The 14594-nt window shown below is 40.8% G+C and overlaps 1 protein-coding gene across 15 annotated transcripts in view; it reads left to right on the forward strand.

Annotated features, from left to right (window-relative positions):
• The first annotated feature begins 2371 nt into the window (after positions 1–2371).
• Positions 2372–14594, forward strand: part of adgrl2a (adhesion G protein-coupled receptor L2a) — a 92238-nt gene continuing 80015 nt past the window's right edge. For 5 of the 15 annotated variants that reach the window (XM_046049630.1, XM_046049628.1, XM_046049631.1 and 2 more), the window contains exon 1: positions 2374–3193. The gene's annotated coding sequence lies outside the window, so the exon portion shown is untranslated. Of the gene's footprint in view, positions 3194–9197; positions 9394–14594 lie in introns of all 15 variants that reach the window. The other 10 variants (XM_046049635.1, XM_046049632.1, XM_046049634.1 and 7 more) reach the window with 4 other exon arrangements.

Consider the following 14594-nt stretch of genomic DNA (forward strand, 5'->3'; position numbering starts at 1 on the left):
TTATGCTCTAGTGGTTGGGAGGGATGTGACGAGAAGAAAATAGGAAATGCAACCCCTTTCTGTGTCCTAAAGCTGATTCTCATATATATATATATATATATATATATATATATATATATGTATGCAAATTGTTAGCTTATAAACGATCTCAATTACAGGAGCAGTTTTACAAATTTAGAGTTTTTTTTCAACAACACAATGACATAAGCAAACTCTGTTGCTCTCTCAATGACATAAGCAAACTCTGTTGTCTAGGTCAAGCCCAGTAAAATGTAATAAAAGAACAAATTAAAGAAGGTCAAAAACACTTAATGAACTAATGATTGAGTGATCGGGGTTAGACATGGCTTTGTTAATTGTGCTCTGAAGCATATAACCTGGCCAAATCTTTGTCCATCATCAGCGAAAGGACACTGATTCGTGGGGGTCAGCAGCAGTCCTGTGACTGGTCATGTGCGCCTGAAATGTCAATCATGTGCAAATATTTTTGGGAAGGAACCAATAAGCATTGTTAGGTTAACAATTGAAGGTTAAGAGGCAGGCTTGGAGCCACATGGGAAATGGGGAGACATGTTTGCTCTCACCATGGATGACTGAGGTCTGTCTAAAGCATCTGGCAGCCTTTTCAACTGATATGAAAACAGAAAAGCACTGCAGTTATGTCTTTACTATCCTGCAAAGATACACTGGTGTGTATGAATACTTAATATTTGAAAATGGACGTCATAATTTTTGTCCTTGTTTTTCACCTTCTGAATGTTTTTTTTTTAGCTGCGGAAAAGGGCCAGCACTTCACGCACCATTTGGTGAGTGATTACGTGCAATATTGTGCCGCCTTTGCAAGACATGATTATATCACAGTTTATCATAAACAATTGCACACAAACAATTTACGTGCAACCACTGTGTCAAAGAAATGTATGCACAAGCTGGGGTCACACACACAAGGAGGTCTATAATTAGCAAAATACATTTTAATTACTGAGTGATTCAAACTACTGATATCTCTGTCTTCACCAGTTTATAATTTATCTGGTTGTGAATTTTTACAGTTCTATGAATTATGTTCATTCACAAGAACAGCAATACAAGTCTAATGCCCTCTGTTGACAATCTGAGGAAGCAGATTCAAATGAATTCAGGCAAAATGGCAGTTTAAGCTGTTCATTTACGCCGCAGCCATAGAGACACCACATGTGTTTTTAGTCTCAGCTTATAAATAAACATTTCTCCAGATATGGATGCCTGCCACTGGGTGACCTTTTATTACATCTGTTTTCTCTTTTTTGTCCCTTGCAAAAAAAAAAGCTTGTATTATTATGTAAAATTATGCTTATGAAAACACAAGTCTGCCCCCTCTCCTGCGTTCACCTTCACCTGGCAAGCATGACTCAACTTCACATTTCCCCATAGTGGGTGAAAGACAGTTTCTATTGAAGCCAGGTGTGCACCCACGTCTTGTCTGATAATGTTCCTGGACAGAATTCCTCAACCATATCATAACATGCTCCAAGTCTTCACCAAATGCAGAAATAAACATGGAACCCTTGTGACCTGCATGTTAGATTTTTTACATATTCTGATTCAAAGATACAGGCCCTGATGAAAATATGGAAAATAGCTGCTGCCTTGGAGATTAGATTTTCTAACTTTGAGAAATATATTTGACTTTTCATGAGGCTTTAATACAATCATAAATTACAACTTGGCTGCATTTCAAGAGGAACCTCCCTTACAAATTGTGTACGGAACGAACTGTAATGCCTGCATTATACAGTGAATACAAATTGTGGATCACCTACATAACATGCAGCGTACAGTAAGAGGTATGAGGTGCAAAGGTCAAAGCCAGCAGCCTGACAAATTTCCCTTCACTGCCGAATGGTGCCATGAATCATGTAAAATAAAAATTGCAAGGCAATAAACACACACACACACTCACAATTGAGGAGAGATTCTTGGTTTGAAAAACTATGTCTCCACACACACATTTAGTTCTACATACCAGCAGCAGCAGCTTGACCACTGCTGCCAGGCCCAGTGTGTTATCCTGTGGGGCCAGTTGGAGTGAGGGGAGTAAAAAAAAAAGTCTGCCTGTGCTTCCATGTTCCTTTTGATGCCTGGTAGTATTACAGTAGAATATGTCCTCTGTCATTGGTTGAATAGACTGGACTGCCTACTGTGACAGAGTGTGGGCCTCTCATGGCCAACAGGAAGCCAGTGTTGCATCTCTAAGCAGAAAGTGCTAAAAAATGAGGGGGGAATATATTGATAACCTCCTTCCTGTCCGTATGACGTAGTTAAATCTTCTTTTTTTTTTTAAAAAAGAAGAAGGGGGAAAAAGCTGAGCTGATTCCTGCCCGGCATGATAATAAGTTGATGTTATTAGTCCCTTGCAAAGATCCAGACTCCGAGTCAACGCGGATGTGGAGTCCATGTCAGGTTTTAGTGGAGTCCTCCGCTCAGACAAGCTCCTGCAGACGGCAGCCTGCTCTCCGCTGCACTGGCGCTGTTTACTGGAAGCCCGCTCTGCGCTGCTTCCACCAAGTGTCTCAACACTGTGAGCGGGATCTTTTCCAGAGGCGAGCCGCTGAAACTTGCCCACTCTTCACAGTCTCGTTCAGAGGAGCCAGGAAAGCACCGTCGGCGGCTAAAGTAGCGGCGAGCGGGAGTCTCTTCTCCCCCACCACCACCCCCCACCCCCTATTCACCAGACACTGAAAGCCCCACACTCTTGTCTGTCCCTCTCAGTCACCCAGTCTCTCACTCTCTCTCTCTCTGGGTCCCCGAGCTCCGCTTCTCCTCTCCTTGTTTGTTGTTGCTGCTCCGGGAGTGAATGCGCGACAGGAGAGCCGAGACTGTGAGGCGCAGTAGGCGTTGATGAGTCAGGACTGAGCGCAGAGCAACACCTTGCTTTTGCCATGGAAGTGTGCGTCCGGTGCAGGGGAATGTACGGGCTGAGAGGGGGACCTGCCGCCTGATTGCCAGCCTCTGTCCCAGATAAGGGGAGCATGCCTCAGACCTGCAGAGTGATTCTTTTCGCTGCAGAGGAGATCCCATCTGTCTATCTGACTGTCTATCCACAATCTGACTTTTAAATAGTTTGTTATTGTTAATTTTTTTCTTCTTGCAAGTCACATCCCTTCTGACTTCATCATCCCAGCCTGGTTGGCTTCACTTCTTTTCAATAAAGGTAAGAGTTTTTTTTTTTCCTCTTTTGTCTTTTGCACGGTAGTCTCATCACCACTTTATACATCAGACCCTAAGCGGTATTTTGACAAGTTGATGTGGAGTGTGGTAACTTTTCTTTCTTTGCTCGGTCAATTCAGAGCTTTCCATTCGCTTTCGAGGACTCACGTGAAATAATAGCAAGACATTAGGCTACTCGGGTCTTACAGTGTATTTGAGCGACTTTTTAAAAGTAAAACCAAGGTTTTACTGTGGGAGAAAAATCACTGGGTTTGAACAATGAATGCGCCTTTAATTAAAGCAGTCCACCTCTTTTACTAGCTGGTGATTGTCCAAGGGGTACCGTGGTTAATTGAAAAATGGTTAATCAAAACATAACCAGATGTGGATTGATTTGTTCGGCGGCCGAATTTGCCTGAGTGGAAACTATTAAAAAGTGAGGGAGCAGCGCGTTTATGTGAACCAGAACATGTAAAGCACCATTTAATTGCAGTGTGTGCCTTCAAGAGTTGAAGTGTAGTTTGCTGGTGGTACTGGGCACCGCGAGGCTTTTTAAATCCACTGATGGTCTTGTTGGTTTGAATAGGGGATTTATGTTGGGAGCTGTGACCTGAGAAGCTATGTCGGTGCGATTCCAGAGAGCATTCACGGGCTAATCCATTATAATTGTGACTGGGCTATTTGTCCAAAGAAAGAAAAAAATCATTCAAGCCTCGCCTACCAATGTAGCCTAATAATTAGTTTTGGCCAGAGAGAGAGAGAGAGAGCCTATGATGCAATGGGCTACAAGCGTAGGGAAATGTCATGGAAATCCATCAAAGGGAGAAATAAAAATTAAAACATACAGAAAAGGGGACGAATTTGGCTGCTTAGGCTTAACTCGAACTCATTCGGCGCAGAGTGGCAGTAAAATTAGATCCTCTTACTGCACATTTATTATTTAGGCCTACCGATTCCGAACGCGTCTTGTCAACCATGTGTTAAAGAGTAAGCAGCAGAGACGCACATGCGGTGCGGTGTGTGCTTCTCCTGACCCGAGAAACGCAAAGCGGCCAGCCGGTGATACATGGCAGCCTGGAGCAGACCGGCAATCTTCAGTGATCGATCAGTGGATTGGGATAAATTTAGCTCCACTCTTCTAGTGCCCTCAGCGTTTCTTTTTTTGTTGTTGTTTTTTTTAAGAGAGAGGGAACTATGAATTCCTGCCTGGATTAGAGTCCATGAATGTGTCTCATTTCTGTGTTTGGTCTCTTAAGTCTCTGTAGAACACATTCATCATAGCTGAGAGGAATAATATAATTGCTGTAAAAGGTGACATCAGTTGAATATTTCGTCAAATGTGCATTTAAATGATCTAATACAACAATCGTGATTGGTAAGGCACAGCCTTTTCCAAGGCTATATTTGCTAGATGATAGAAAATAAAAGAATAAACTGAGTGTTTTGGAGGATGAAGTAGTTTTATCTCCCTGGCCATACATGACAAAGTGGCATTCAGTTAAACACAAAGGCAGCCTATTTGTGAATGAGTATTGAGTTTTCAGGAATGTGTAAGAAATAAGCTAATGCACTCTTTTATCAGGCTCCAGAAGCTACACTTCTGATTCAAGCCTCTCTATTGGGAGAACTCAATTTTCACATGTTTGTGCATAAAATAATGTTTGAATTAATGCAAAGTGCAAATTCCAGCTGTTTGGAAGGAACATATTAGCATATCAAAGTGACCAGAGCCCTTACACAATGGAAGGAGTCGTATTTTCTGCCACTGCTTTTGGCTGAGCCTGAAAGACTTGAGAAAGAGTGTGTGAGCTGGTAAAACTCAAAGACTTGTGTATTTCACCCATTCTTGTAAGTAGGTCCGTATGACATCTTGTGTATAACATAATCTCACTTTTACTTTTTTGTGTGTTGGTGTGAGAGAATATGTCAAAGCTTTCACACAACAGGATAATTGTACAGTGACTCACAAAGCAGTGTGATATTGGGAAAAAAACATTTGGTTCTTAGTTGAAAAAATAACATGTAGTTAAACAAGCTTTACTTTTTTGAACTCTTAATTAATGCAGAGCAACATATTTATTATTCAGTTTGTCAGCGCCTGCAATAACAGGTGTATCTACGCACATTGGAAATAATACAAACTACTTGTGAACTGGATTAAAGAAGGAAACTATCTTCTTGCATGTCTCAGTGCTTGATATCTTTGGCTCGAGCTTGCCATGATGAGCGTTTTCCCCGTTGAATCCAGCATGAGAGAGAGTACCTTTTTTCAGTCTATAGCCTTGTTTCAGTGGAAGTGCGTCCGGTTTCAAAGAACTGCAGCTGCTCTTGATCTGCCAGAGCACCAGATTGCCCCTCTTTGCTTGTGCGTTCATCTCTCCTCGCAGATCAATACAGCCCGGCACACTTCTATATGGGTTTGGGCGAGACAAAGTGCTACATATCATTCTTTTTCTCAACTCTTTATTTCACACTCTCCACAGCACGAGACTCTTATGACTCAGTGCGAGTGGGTGTGAACACATCAAAATTTGTGACATTACGGACTGTTGCTTAATTTTCTGCTGGCACATCCTTCACCCTAGAACGGCAGCTGAGGTTTTGTACCATCCACGGATATTTGACTGGTGCATTAAACAGATCATAACGCAGCTTTCAGAGCCTCGCCAATTTTTTTAAATTATAACAACAAGCCAGGCACTTCCACTCTGGCTTTATTAAGGTAATTTGTTATTGATTTAATTCAATATAAGCACGCACACACTGACCAGTGGCAACATTTGCACACTTTGTTGTTGTGTCGCACTCTCTCACAAGCCTGTTGTCTTTGTCTGAGCCGTGATTGGCGAGGCCATAAGATTGATTTAAAGGTTGCCTTGTGGCTGAATGGATTGTTTGTGCTAGCGATACACTACATGGATATCATGCTTTTATTCACGGTGAACGCCAAATTCAAGCTCATATTTTTTCTCCCCATTTTCTTGAGCATCACAGTTTGTGTGTAAGGAAGTTGCAGTGCTTACAAATGATGTGTTAGCTACTCCATAGCAAAACCAAGCAAATGATGGAGGTTGTGAATGCATGTCAGTGGTAGAGGATTGGATTGGATGGAGGTAAAGCATTTAGATTTACATCCCATTGCTGATTTGGCATGTAAATTGTAGGTTTGTGTTTTCAGATGCAATCTTTTATGTTGCTAAACCACCTACACGGAGCCATACTGTGCGGATAACTGCTCGCCATTAAAGGGAAGAAACCAGCTGTAAAGAAAGCTATGGCAAATTTGATGTAATGTGCAGGCCTTTGGTGGGCCAAAATACTTCCCCTTTCATGACTGATTTTATTTTACGATTGGCAATCAGTAAAACGCTATGCGCCAGTGTGTTCCCCTCTCTGCCATTTTGTGAAACATTTGTTTCCACTTGCCAAAGGCCTCTGGTGCGGAGGGGGATTCGGTGCCCCTGAAATGGCAGGTGAAACTTTCTGCTTGCCTAAATAATTTCCTAGCAGAACATTACGCAGCAAGGAAATAGGCAGTGGAAAGTAAGGGTCAATTCAAACTCTTGTGACAAGAAACAACATGGATATTAGTCGATGGCTCTCATAAAGCTCCCTGTGCACTGGTTAAGTGGCAGCCTCCCTGAGCTTATCTGGCATCTCTTTTTTTCATTGCTCCACTCATTTTGTGCGTCTCTGAAAGGTGTTTAGAAGAAAAGGAAGTGCAAAGTGCAAAACTGGGTCGTAAAAACTGTCCTCTGGTCATAATACGATTGGGTGTGACACACTGGCCGGGTTTCTGGTGGTAGGATATGTATTTCACATCATGAGGAAAATACTTCGGTGGTTTTTCAGATAAGATATGCTGTGTGCTATTAGCAGTGTGTGTTTAGGTCACTCCCAATACGAGAGAAAGAAATGTCTGTCAATATTGTGTTGTACAAGAAAATTTAAGAAATTCATCACCATAGGGTTTTTTAAATGTTTTTTATTACATATCATTATTTTACACATTAAAAATAGAGCCGCCACATCAGTAATAAATAGTGTTTATTGCTTGGATACTTTTTCAAGATAATAAGGAAATTATAAGCAAATAAAATTTTTATTTTTTTATTCATAGTTATTGCCCTCATTTAGTTTGTTACATTTATTCTTTTTATAATTTATAGAAGACTAACACACACACACACACACACACACACACACACACACACACACTGACCCTGTCTCATTCTTTGTGCTATGTGAACAGGACTTGTCCTTATCTGTGCACAGCTGCAACACTATTTGGGAAAATATTCAATTTCTGTGTGACAGAGGAGAACCTGGGAGGTAAGGCTCTAAGCAAACAGCAGTTATTGCGGCTCTGCCATAGCAGCCGAGAGCAAGGCCTGGCTGGGAGAGAGGGGGGATCTGCGGACGTCTGCCAGGGGAAGGAGTAATGTCTCGACTGGATTATAGGAGAGCGAAGCACATCCACACTTAAAAGCCCCTTTTCCAACAAGACAGGGCTGTTATTTAGGGAGGGTGTGGGTAAACACACCAGAGTCATATATTTCCTCCATATAGGCTGCTGTTGTCCTTGACAATTGAGACTCATTGCAAGTGAGATAAGTTTTGCTCTCAGTGCTTTTTTTGTTCTTGTTTTTTTCAAAAATAATTTCATGTTGGGATGTGGGCGTTCTTCAGTATATTCAGACTGACATTATTCCAGCAAAGTACAAAACTGGTAAGCAGCGTTGAACAATAGAATATCATTTTACTTTTGTTCAAACAGGTTTTTTAATTTAGTAAGGTTTTTTTCCCCAGTGGTGTACTTTGGATGTAGTTGTGGCTGTCGAATTATTTACAAACCTACTGTGTTGAGTTGCATACTATTTAGCAATTAAGTGAACTATGATAGTTTCCCAGAATACTGAATGCAAAATTCAAAACAGAGATAAAACTAAATTTAAAAAATACCAATAGTATGTCTTCCAGTGGGTGAAAATGGAACTAAGAACGGGTTATGAATCAGAAAAAATGAGTTTTTCTCTAATTCTTCTTATGTAGGTGCATATTGATATTCTGCGGGTGCTTTAATTCAGAAAACCACAGAAGATGCTCCCCTAGATTGAAGTCTGTATGTTGGAATGCCAGTTTTCAAAGCAACATTGATTTTGGATGATCAAAAATACCAAACAGTAAAGTCCAAATGTGGAAAAAATGTGAGCCATGCAAATAAATGCACCTTAAAACACTGTGTACTAACTAACTGCAGATGAAATTTTGCCAGATACATATTACATCTACTGTCAGTGCTCACTTTTTCAAGTATATGCACCGCCGCATGTTTCATTCTATATGCTTACTTGGTTATCTGGTTGGTTTGGAAGTCTGAGGCTTTGATAAATGATATTTTATTGTACAGTATTTAGTTGGGGAGTGTGGAAGCTTTGTTCTTGTAATGTAGTTGCCAAGTCAGATGGAGTTGAGCGTCTGGTCTGGGAATTTCAGAGGAATATCACAGGCATGGGAAGTTGCTAAAAACTAAGCTAATCAACAAAATAATTGTCTGTTCAATTGCAAGCATGCCAGAGACATCAAACACAGCCGAGGTTGAAAAAACAATCAAATTATCTCTTAATGATTGCTCACGCTGACAGATGAGCGCTTGTGAGTTGGTTTTGTTTCCACTAGACATATGTGAGGAAGAATGAAGTTTGTGGTCGCTCACTACTGTGTACATAATCTACATAGATATCCATCATCACCTGTAATGAAAACAATTTTATCTTATTATGTGGGTTTTGGCATTGAAACAGAGAGAAGTGTATTAGTCTATTAATTTCCTGCAGTGAATCATGAATCCTGCTGCTTTTATCCTTGCAGTACCCTCCATGTGTGGTCCACAAAAAAATGTTTCTGTTTCCTCTTTAGACTAAAGTTTGGCCCCATGTCTGGTTTCCTCTCGCTCTCTCCCTCCCTCACCCCTCCCTCTCTTTCTCTGTCTTTCTCTCTCTGCGTAGATAATGTCTCTGCAAATGATTTAACCGCCCTCGTTGAGGCTCCTTCCAGTAATTGAACAAGCAGAGACTGGGTGCTTTACAGGAAAACAATAGTCATATTATCTCAGATCTCCACCACTCTGAGATTCAACAAAACACTACCTTGGATTGGACTTGGCGGACTACTTCGACGGTCTGAATTGAAGAAACGAATCAGGTTTGCTTTCTCTCCACACAGAAAAAAAGTCATAGCAATAGCAATGGATGCCATTTATTTTCTGTAGGCACGATATATTGAACGTGTCGCATGATTGAAATGCATGTGTTGCAAGATCCACCTGGGGGTAAAGTGCAGCCTTGGGTGGTACTTGGTTGACTTAGGAAGCATGCGCGCGAGAGAGGCTTGGTACTAATTAATCAGAAATGTGTTTGGTCAATGCTTATAGCATTAATTGTAATTATATTATTAGAGTTATAGCACTAGAAATAAAAAATACATTTCTGCATAAATTACACATATTATTTTATTATTTAAAAAAAATAATTTAGACAGACAAATCGCTTGACAAGAATATATGTCTCCAATCCCCATATTTCAGTATGATTGCTTCAGGTTGGAATTTGTTTTGTTTTTTGGCAGAGGAAGGGGCGCTTTGATTGTGTTGCTGTGGAGCAGATTTGACCTTGTGTGTCAGAATGAGGTTTTTCTAAGCCTTGTTTCATACAGAGCACTCTTAGACTGAAATGGCCTTAGGAGGAGTTGTTCTTGACAGAGATGCATTGTTTCGGGCAGCCAATAAACCACTGCACTGAGTGGCTACATCTGTGAACCTCATCTTGACTACAGTGTGGGGCTAGCAACAACACGGCAACTGTCGCAGCTGCACCTGCTGCTGTCTCAGTACAGAGCCTCCCTCTCTGCTGCCCACAGAACCGCATCACTCTTCTCTCCGTGACAAGCCAAAGGCAATGGGCTCCGCTTGGGTCAACTGGAGAGACGCTTCTTGGGAAAACATTTGAAAACAGAGGACAAAATGTCAGTCCCGAAAAGAGATGTTAAAATAAACTTCATGCCCCGAGGGCCCGGATTTGGTTCCATTGGAGCTTGGGTATAAAATTCCTGTCTGTAAAACATAGAGGGGTTTTAGAGCGCTGGCTTGGTAAAATCTGACCACCACTTGAGTGTTCATTCTTCAGCACATTTGTCCGGCTTCAGTAACAGGCTGGGGTATGATATGACAGCAAGTTGTCTCTCCCTGATATTGTAAATGATGAATACAGATAAATGGATCTGACTTTTCTGTACACATACCGCCCTGCTTGTGTATTGAGGCCATTCAGAAGATGATCTGATCAGCTAAGAAGAGATTCGGGAGCATTAAAGGCTTTTAAATCTCATATGTACTCATATTTGCTACGCTGCTGTTAAAAGTCAGAGAGCTGGTATCTAGTATTAAATAATATTACTAAAACTCCATTTTTGTCATACACTTTATTTGGTTCAGTAAATACCTGAAAGGGGAAAAAAAGAAGCAAGAAATATCTTGCAGAAAATGACTATTGGATCATCATGCTGTCTCAGAAAAAGATTATTGGTGGGGAACAATGCCGAGAGGGTTTTCAGCCAGGAGAAGTGATGCAACATGTCCACTTTCCTGCCAAATTGAACTTAGGAGTGTGAAAAGCAATGCAGGGACATGAGGAGAGGGGCTGACGTGAATGCAGATAGTGTGGGATTAACACAGGGGAAGATTGAGCGACAGTGGCCGGTGACGTCTCTTTACAGCTTTGCTTGTACAGCTGTGCCAGGCCTGGCATTCACTGCTGCCTGTTGGATCCAACTCCTCCTCCACTGCCGGGGGGTTAGGTAATGAACATCTTAAATGCTGCAGATAAGTTGATCTCCTGAATGTGTGTGTGTTATTAATGTATTTATAATGAAAATCTGAATGCTTAATATTGACACCTCAGCATGTCTCTGTCTGATTTGATCTTTTTGGCATTTGCTCAGGAAAAATACATATACAGGATGCCCTAATAATTCATCATGTCTCCTTCTAAATGAGGTGTGAGGCGGCTCTGCTGGTGTGAATTCTGCTGTAAATCACACATACCCTGACTGCTTTATCCATTAGAGTGACCTGTTTGTCTCATTCAGCCATTCAGTCCCTAGCAAATTGGTTTTAGTAATTAAGATGAGTGTGAGAACTGCAGCTTCTACTTCACACCTGGCATGTTACAGCTGGAAGCGAGACACGTAGGTGTGGAGTAGCATAAAAAAATGGAATTAACCACAAAATGACAGTCCAGTTGAATAGGCTTCATTATAGATGCATGGATAGATGCATGGATACCATATAAATCTTTTGACAACGTAAATAAATTAGTTGTTTAGGGCTTATCTCAAAATGGTTATTAATTTTACTCTTGAATTGTTGGTCTCCTTTATTTTAACGAAAGTAATGGTAAGAATTCAAAATACATTTGATATCATGATTGCATCGCTGTCCTAGGAAGACCATGTATTTCCCAAACGTTAACTTTTGTTTGAAGAAAAAAAAGCTTTTTTATCAGCTGTGTGACATTTTTTCAACTAAAGCAATCGATTTTTAAATAGTTTATTTAGCTGAAGAAGTAGGATTTTTTTCCAGTCCATAAAGGAAAATTTGGTGCATCAGTTTAACTGAAAGTCAAAATCTCCAGTTTTGAAAATACACAGATATTCTTGGACAGCAAAAAATCAAACTATTCTATTTATAATAATTTTGGTGTGTGATCAGCCCCTTAACAATGTGAATGTAAAGTGTAAGTGTCATTTCTAAAGAGTCAGGTTTCAGGTTTTACAGACTGTTTTACGTAGCTGACTGCCACTACATAAAAACAGTCTATAAAATCTGAAATTACTTTTTGAGGAACCTTCCTTATTTGGATATAGATGACACTGATTGGTCATCATCGTAGAATTCATTAAACGGCGAGCACACATAACATTTTTAACCATAATCTACAATATACATCTGTTTGGGCTCTCAAAAACTAGGAACATTAAATCAAACATATTTTATATTTTTGTCCTCATGAATCACTCACAGTGATCACTCACAGTGATTTAACACTCACAGTGATAAAATCAAAGCAAGGTTAAATGATGACCAGACAGAAAGCTTTGAGCAAGCTGCACAAATTCTCAAGTACTGCATCTGTGCCCGGCAACACACGTTTCATTTTTAGCTTCAGCATCAGCAGCTGAACCATGTGATGAGTGCTATTCTTTAGTAGTTGATGGAAATGGGAAAAAAGCAGTGTAAAGAGGACAGTCAAATGGGGGGCAGAAACGGGTGCATTTTTGTCATTGCAGTGGAGCCAGTGGCATTTCTGTCATTCATCAGCCCAAGCTGATTACTAGTGGGTCTGGAGTGAACTGACAGGATGTGGCTCCTGCAGCCATTACCATCAGAAATAGGTCCAGCAGACCCGAGGGTAGGCGAGGAGCTACCGCTCGAATAGGCCAAGACCTGCCTAAAGGATGGAAAAGTTTGCAGTGTTTTGCCCGATAACATATATCTAGTATAGAGGTGAGGTAGTAGTGTATTTTGTTGAGATATTTAGCATGGCTTTAAAAGATCTGCCGATGACGAACCCCAGGAACCTTTGCTCTGCAAATGGTAGTGTGGAAAGTTGAGTCTAATAATCAGCGAGAGATGGAATGTTGCAGACGCCGCAACGCCTACTCACTTTACTGCAAGGGCCAAACGAGGGCTCTTTTATTCTCTCACCTGAAAAGGTTCGTGGGCTCCTGTTCATAGTGGAAGCAGTGTAGCAAAGGGAGGGGCATGCAGACATTATTCGAGGACAGTGTAAAAACATTCTGAAGTCATCTCAGCTGTGCACTTGGTATTTAAACTTTAACAGAAGTTAAACATTTTGCACCAAGGCAGAGATGTGTAATGAAGCTTTCATAATACGATTCATACAACTGGAGCATGCACTGATAGCCCCAAACAAAAGTGCTAATTGACGGCTTGGATATTTTGGTGTGTAAAACATAGAAGGATGACAAAGATGGAAAATATTCACTGGACAAGGCTGAATATTTATTAGCAAGACAATAATTTCTCCTTTGAAGTTACAGTGAATGGCTGTTTTTAATCTGTGGCTGTTAATTGGACACTTTCTTTTTTGTTAAGCCATATTTTAGTAAACTTTAAGGAATGCAAGTCAAGACATTGCTTATAAAGCTGACATCTGCAAAGTTATTCTTTTCATTTTTTAAATCAGTAAATCATTAACATATCCATTTGTGAGTGTCATCGAAAATGTAAGACGCTTTCCATCGTGAGTGTGTGTGTGTGTGTGTGTGTGTGTGTGTGTGTGTTGATCGACTTTTAAAGAATTGTTAGGTCATTGACGATAGAGTATAAAAATATAATTTGTAATTAATCTTTTATCACTTAACTAGCTGCTGCTTTCCAGTGTTTTGCAATAGATTTTCAAGCATGTTCATGCTGCTAGAGAGGGCGGCGATGGCGAAAGGTTCAATTCTTTACTGTATGTGTGAATTCAAGGTACGTGTCTTATATCTCAGGCAGCAGATTTTGCAGTAATTTAACAAGGCCATATTATTTGTGTAAAATGCAAAACTCTTTGGACGTTGGTTAAGTGCATCTCATTCCCACGTCTCTTTTATGTTGTTTCGTGTTCATCAGATCAAACACAATAACTGGTGATTATGCCTTGACACAAACCGGTCAAGGAGAGGTAAAACTTCGTCTCTAATATAATCCACCAGACGTTTTAGTCAAATAAAACATAATCTTTCATCTACACACAGCTCAGTGCATTATATTGCTCTGAATGGTGCGTAGTGTTGAGAAACCACCTTACAGAGATGCTTGTTGTTGTTCAGAGGACAATTTTCCTCCCCAGCAAGAACCCTTGTCAAAGTATTACCTTCTCTCCCAACATGGGCCTCTGTTATCACACTCACTTCATATTCATAGTGAGTCTTATTCTCCGTCATTATTTTGTATAACGTAGAGCTGTAGCAATTACACTTCAGTGGATTACCTATGCAGAGATACAGAGATTAAGATCTCTGCTTCATACCACCTCCCGCGTGGCGGTTCAAAGGTGGGACCTGTACTGCAATGCGCTATCGTTTGGCAGAGCACGAAATTGGTCAACCTTTCAGAGTTTGTTTGGGAATAGGAATCCCTTTGGTATTCAAAACAGGAGGGCCTTATGACAGGGAGATAATTTCCTAGTGAATGTTTTATCGGCTTGACAGTCTCCTGCATCTGCCTGCTCTCTCTCTCTCTCTCTCCTCATGTCTTTAGATTCCCTGACTTCCCTGGTTTAGTTATTCAGCAAAAAAGAAGAAACCCCTGTTTGCACCCCCCCCCCCCCCCCCCCCCCCCT

Source organism: Micropterus dolomieu, linkage group LG05 (assembly GCF_021292245.1).
Source record: "Micropterus dolomieu isolate WLL.071019.BEF.003 ecotype Adirondacks linkage group LG05, ASM2129224v1, whole genome shotgun sequence".
Classification (NCBI taxonomy): domain Eukaryota; kingdom Metazoa; phylum Chordata; class Actinopteri; order Centrarchiformes; family Centrarchidae; genus Micropterus; species Micropterus dolomieu.